The following is a 6681-nucleotide window of genomic DNA, read 5'->3' as shown; positions in this document are numbered from 1 at the left end:
AGAAGAAGAAGAAGAAGAAGAAGAAGAAGAAGAAGAAGAAGAAGAAGAAGAAGAAGAAGAAGAAGAATTGTAACCACCCAAGGGGTATCACTCAAATCCATGTCTCAGTTTTGCAAGTCCATGAAATTCAGTTCCTCAGTTTGGGAGGCTGACTTGCTTTCTGAAGCATCACACCAACATCTGTTCACCTTTCTTCAACCATATGCAACTTTTTCCTCACATGCTATTTTTGCCACCCATTTCCCTTGAAATGGCATAATGGACCACTTTTCTCTGGAGAGCCAGGCTTTTTCCTAATACACTTCATTGCTGCCGCTACTCTTGTTTCTCAAACTATTATGGCCATTAGTGAACTCTATTGCTAAATTCAAAAAAAAAATGCAAAAAGTTAGAATAACAAGACGTTCAGTACAAATTTTGATTCTACAATATGAAGTTTGTGCTCAAATGCAATCAAAACAAATTTCTCTGCCCTCTTATATCACCTCAAAAGCATCTTTTTTCAAAGAATTCAGACAAGGCAACATTTATGGGGTTTATTTAGGACAATACAGGTAGTCCTCAACGTACAGTCACACTTGAGCCCAAAATTTATGTTGCTAAGCGAGACATTTTACTTCTTGCAGTGAATCGTTGCAGTTAATAAATTAGTAAACTGGTTGTAAAGTGACTCTGGGTTCCCCATTGACTTTGCTTGTCAGAAGGTCCCAAAAGGAGATCACACGACCCAGGGACGCTGCAACAGTCATAAAAAAAATTCCATCGTGTGCCCATAGGGATGCCGCAATGGTTGTAAGTGTGAAAAATGGTCATAAGTCACTTTTTTCAGTGATGTTGTAATTTTGAACGGTCACTAAACAAACTGTTGTAAATCAAGGACTATCAGTAGTCGATTCTGGAGAAATGGAAATAAGATGAGTTAAATGAAAGGAAGAATTAGAAGAAAGAAATATCTTTAACAGATTAGCAGAGTTGGAAGGGACCTTGTAGGTCATCTAATCCAACCCCCTGCCCAAGCAGGAGACTCTACACCAGCGGTTCTCAACCTGTGGGTCGGGACCCCGTTGGGGGTCGAATGACGATTTGCCAGGGGTCGCCTAAGACCATTGGAAATATGGGAAGTATACTTGCGAGTCAAAGAATCGCGTTCCAATGGTTGACTTCACAAGCCGGCTGCAGGCTCTTCAAATCACTAGCCAAATTCGGCTTCAGGCGCGATGAATTAAAAAAGAGAGAAATCTTTGCTCTGATGTCTCCCTCTCAAGTCAGCTGCAATCACTCCCAATCGCTAGCCTAATCTGGCTTCAGGCGCGATAAACTTAATAGGGGAGGAGTCTCCGCTTTAATGCCTCCGTCCTCAAGGCAATCGCAAGCAGTTCAAATCGCTAGCCAATACGGCTTCAGGCGCGATAAATTCAAAATGAAAATAATTTTATGGTTGGGGTCGCCACATCGTGGGGAATTGTATTAAAGGGGTTGCAGCACTATAAAGGTTGAGAATCACTGCTCTACACCATTTTTTTTTTTAATTGAAAAAGTTTAAAAAAAAACAAAGACATTTTCCCCCCCTTTTTCCCCCCTCCCTCCCAGAAAACCCCCTTCCCCGGCTTCCCGGTCAATCACAAGGTATTGTTATACATAAACCAAACATAGAATAAAATTTTCCCTTCCAATCCAATTAACCTCATCCAAAGCTTTTCATCTCCCAACCCCCTCCCCATTACATAAAATAACTTTCTAATTATTCAAAGGCAATCTGATATTTCTTAATCTGATATCTGTTTTGTAGATAATCAATCCATTTTTTCCTTCAATTAAATATCTTTCCTGCGTATTGTCTTTTAAAAAAGCTGAGATTTTAGCCATCTCAGCTAAATTAATGACTTTCAGTATCCATTCTTCTATTGTAGGTACCTCTTCTTTCTTCCAATATTGTCCAATCAACAGTCTTGCTGCTGTTATTAAATTCAGAATCAGTTTAGTCTCAATCCCTGTACAATCCGTTATAATTCCCAAAAGGAAAAATTGTGGCAGGAACTTTATCTTCTTCTTCAGTACAATCACACCTCCAACATTTCGCTTGGATATTAGGATACATACGTGATAATTTTCTGTTTTTTCCTTAAGTTATATGCCAACCATCTCCCAGGTTTATTTGCATTACAAAAGGTATTATGTTTAGCATATTTGCTCTACACCATTTTTGACACATGGCAGTCCAGTCTCTTCTCGAAAGCTTCCACGGATGAAGCTCCCACAACTTCTGAAGGCAACTTCTGTTCCTTCGGTTGGTTGCTCTCACTGTCAGAAAATTCCTCCTTATTTCCAGGTTGAATCTTAACTCTTTTTAACTCCTAATTTTCTCTGCAAAGTCTTTAAGGGATCCTTCTTTTTTTCCCCCCATAATACAGTTTATTTCAGGTCAAAGAAAAAAAAATCTTGAAGAGCAGCATTAAAGGAGAAGATTTAAAGGTAGAAGGAGAAACAGCAGAGCAGGTAAAAGTAAACGCAGGTAAATCAACTTCCACCTTCTAATCTAATTGCTTATTTTATTTCTTCCTTCCTCTCCCTTATTAATCAAAAAAATGCGAGATGATCAAACATTTGTGTTTCCTTTACTGCACCAGAAACATGATGTTCCAGCTTGGTGACAAGCTGTGTGCTACCAATTTTACACAATAACATGCCCTGGGTGTGCGCAGGATCGTTGGGCCTCTTGTGTTACCCTACCAGGGGCATTGGCAGCATGAGTCAAATAAGTCAAGATGGCAGTTTGGACTGCACTATCCAAAGCCTTGCCTCTTGTTTTAACATGTTGCCTGATGCAAGGGGTGGCTCGGTATTTGTGCAGTCAAAACTGTCATCTTGACTTTTTTGACATACACACACACTGTCAGATCTGTCATCTGCAGATTCTACATTTTTCATATCAAACGATCTAAGTGCCAAAGCCCACTGCAACTAAATCGCAAAAAAGGCTTTAAAAGTTGTAAACCTAATCTTGCGTAGCTTCTTCTCCAAAAACACTACACTACTAACCAGAGCATATAAAACATTTGCTAGACCAATTCTTGAATACAGCTCGACTGTCTGGAACCCTCACCACATTTCTGACATCAATACAATTGAACGTGTCCAGAAATATTTTACAAGAAGAGTTCTCCACTCCTCTGAATACAACAAAATACCTTATGCCACCAGACTTGAAATTCTGGGTTTAGAAAATTTAGAACTCCGTCGCCTTCGACATGACCTGAGTTTAACTCATAGAATCATCTATTACAATGTCCTTCCTGTCAAAGACTACTTCAGCTTCAATTGCAACAATACAAGAGCACACAACAGATTTAAGCTTAATGTTAACCGTTCCAATCTTGATTGCAGAAAATATGACTTCAGTAACAGAGTTGTTAATGCTTGGAATACACTACCTGACTCTGTAGTCTCCTCCCAAAATCCCCAAAGCTTTAACCAAAGACTATCTACTATTGACCTCACCCCATTCCTAAGAGGTCTGTAAGGGGCGTGCATAAGAGCACAAGCGTGCCTACCCTTCCTTTCCTATTGTTTTCCTTCTTTATATCTAATTAATATAGTTATTACATACTCATACTCATATATATGCTTATATATTGTATAATTATTTCATGGTTATGCTTATATATACTGTGTGACAAAAAAAAAAAATTTTGCTGGCATCCTGTCCTAAAATGCAAAGTAGGAGGAGAAGGAGCAAGGGAATGTAGAGTAATAGTGATGGGAAGGTAAGGATAAAAGGGGAGAGGGGGAGGCAGTGGTGGGATTCAGCCAGTTCTCTCCGCATCACACGAACCGGTAGCGGCAACTGCAGGAGGCTCCGCCCACCCTCCCGGACGTAATGCACAACTACTGCACAACTAGTACAGAAGGCCATGCGCATGCGCAGAGATGATGCGCGAGAGGGAAGCGAGCACACACACTCACATTTGTGAACCAGTAGGGATCGTTGTCCATGGGGTCGCGATGGGTCGGACGCGACTCCGCAACTAACGACAACAAAAGGGAAGGGAAGTGAATCCCGCCACTGGGGAGAGGGGGACAGCCTTAATGGAATCCAGAGGTGCCAAGACTGGAATACACCAGTCTTCTTCAAGGACACTTGGCCTAAGAAAGGACTGTGAAACATCATCAAGTAGCACCAACGACCAAGCCGTTCGAAAAACATCTGGTCGGCCTGCTATTGGACATTTAAAAACATGGTCAAGGGGTGTTCTGTTTCCCTCCCCCCAATACTCCCAGCAAAGAGTCAGTCAGAGGCCTCCTTTTCTCCTTTTATTTACATAGATAGATGTCCTGGCCACGTCTACCCATGGGCCTGCCAAGTTTCTGGAGATAACGAGGAAATTATAGATAAGGCCAGAATTACTCACGAATATATTCTTCCCTCCATTGATACAGTTTGCCCACCCAAATTCATTGCTTTGTCCAAGACAAAAAACCAGGAAGTCCCGCCTCCTATTTATAGTCTCTGCAGATGTCACTGCATGACAATTATGACTTGGCTTTATCCCAACGCTGCTTCTGCTGCGCGTGCCGTTCACGTCTGCGCAGTCTTGCATCACTCCAAAACTGTTCTTGGGCCGTTGCCAAATCAGAAGAAGGCTCCAGAGAATCAGGCCTTGCCGGCCCCTCCTCCTCCCTTTGAGTGGGTGCCAGGGAGGGAGAGGGCTCAAGAGAAGCAGGGCTTGCCAGGTCTTCTCCCTCACTTTCTGAATCATCCGAGTCCAGGAGTCCGGGTCCAGGAACCTGGGTCACAACAAGGGGGAAGAACCAAGGAATGGAGAAAAGTGTAGCTTTTGCATGGGAATATTCAGATCTAGCCTGTCTTTCGCTGCAACCGCTTAACCTTCGTAAAAGAGCCTATCATTCCAACCAAATGGAGTCCAGAGTCTTTCTTTCCTAAGGACATATTCATGGACACCTGACCACCATTGAAGGTAGTTGAGCCAGCTCAAGAGGAGAACAGGTCAGGGGTGAAATCCAGCAGGTTTTGACAGGTTCTGGAGAACCGGTAGTGGAAATTTTGAGTAGTTTGGAGAACCAGCAAATGGCTGGCCGCAGAGTGGGGTGGGAATGAAGATTTTGCAATATCCTTCCCCCCAGGAGTGGGGTGGGAATGGGGATTTTGCAGTATCCTTCCCCTGCCATGCCCACCAAGCCACGGCCGCAGAACCGGTAGTAAAAAAAAATTGGATTTCACCACTGGAACAGGTCCATGTTCAACTTCCGCCCAGAGATGCAGCTCTCTAACAGCTGATCTTTCAAAACAAAACCAGCTGAGCTGGTTATCTAACACCACACGAATGTCTTAGAATCCGCTTCCCTTTCCTTGCTTATCTATCCAGGGCTCTGACTGCTGCTTTTTTTTTTTTCAGTTTAAAAGCTCTTTTTTTTTTTTCCTCCTTCCTTCCTACTCTTTTGTGAGCTTGATGATTTGAGAATTTTCTGGTCCATTGAGGGAGCTGAGCCCCTGCCATTCAGAGAACATTTGTCTAGTCATCGTCATCATAGAATATGATATAGGGCCTCTGGTGGTGCAACGGGCTAATGCAGCCTATTATTAACAGCAACTGCTTGCAATATTGCAGGTTCAAGTCCCACCAGGCCCAAGGTTGACTCAGCCTTCCATCCTTTATAAGGTAGGTAAAATGAGGACCCAGATTGTTGGGGGGCAATAAGTTGACTTTGTATATAGTATACAAATGGATGAAGACTATTGCTTGACATAGTGTAAGCCGCCCTGAGTCTTCGGAGAAGGGCGGGATATAAATGCAAAAAAAAAAAAAAATCACAGTTGGAAGAGACCTCGGAGGTCTTCTAGTCCAACCCTCTGCTCAAGCAGGAGATCCCATACCCAGTGGTGGGATTCAAATAATTTAACAACCGGTTCTCTGCCCTAATGACCAGCTGGGTAGGCGTGGCTTGGTGGTCATGGGACTGTGTGGGCGTGGCCAACTCAACGTCGTTCATCTCGATGGGCGCTTCTTTTTAGATGTTACAATGTACTAAGGGTTAACCAGAGAGGCAGTTTCTGTATGCAGGGCAATAAAGATGAGGCTAGAAACAACACCAGAATGTTTCCTTCCTGCCTTCCTTACAGGATTAGCCATGTAAAGTGGGGGGGGGAAAAACAAAATAAGATTTCTTCCAACAACCGGTTCTCCGAACTGCTTAGAAAGTTAACAACCGGTTCTCCCGATTAGGTGTGACCTGGCTGAATCCCACCACTGCCCATAATATTTCAGACAAGTGACTGTCCAGTCTCTTCTTAAAAACCTCCAGTGATGGAGCAGCCACAACTTCTGAAGGCAACTTGTCATGTCCCACTCCTCCGCTGACGGCCGGGTCAGGGAAATCCGAATCAGACTTGCCTCTGCAGCTCTGCCCAAAGTCCTAGCAAAGTCCTCAGAGCAGGCAGGAAACCAGAAAGTGACTTCAGCAAGATAAGTTCAACTTTGCCTGACTCAGAGACTGCCAGAAAGCAGATCCTTTATATAGGTCATGGGGTGTGGCTCCATGACTCAGCACTCATTAAGGCCTGCCCCTCCCTTCCTTCTGTTGCCTCCGCCTATCCAGTCTTCTGATGCGAGGGTCACTCCAATCAGCAGCTGTTGGAAGTAAACTTTCCTCAGGCTCACATGC

This window comes from Ahaetulla prasina, chromosome 14 (genome assembly GCF_028640845.1).
Source record: "Ahaetulla prasina isolate Xishuangbanna chromosome 14, ASM2864084v1, whole genome shotgun sequence".
Lineage (NCBI taxonomy): Eukaryota > Metazoa > Chordata > Lepidosauria > Squamata > Colubridae > Ahaetulla > Ahaetulla prasina.
The sequence above is the reverse complement of the archived record's forward strand: the minus strand, read 5'-3'. Positions refer to the sequence as shown.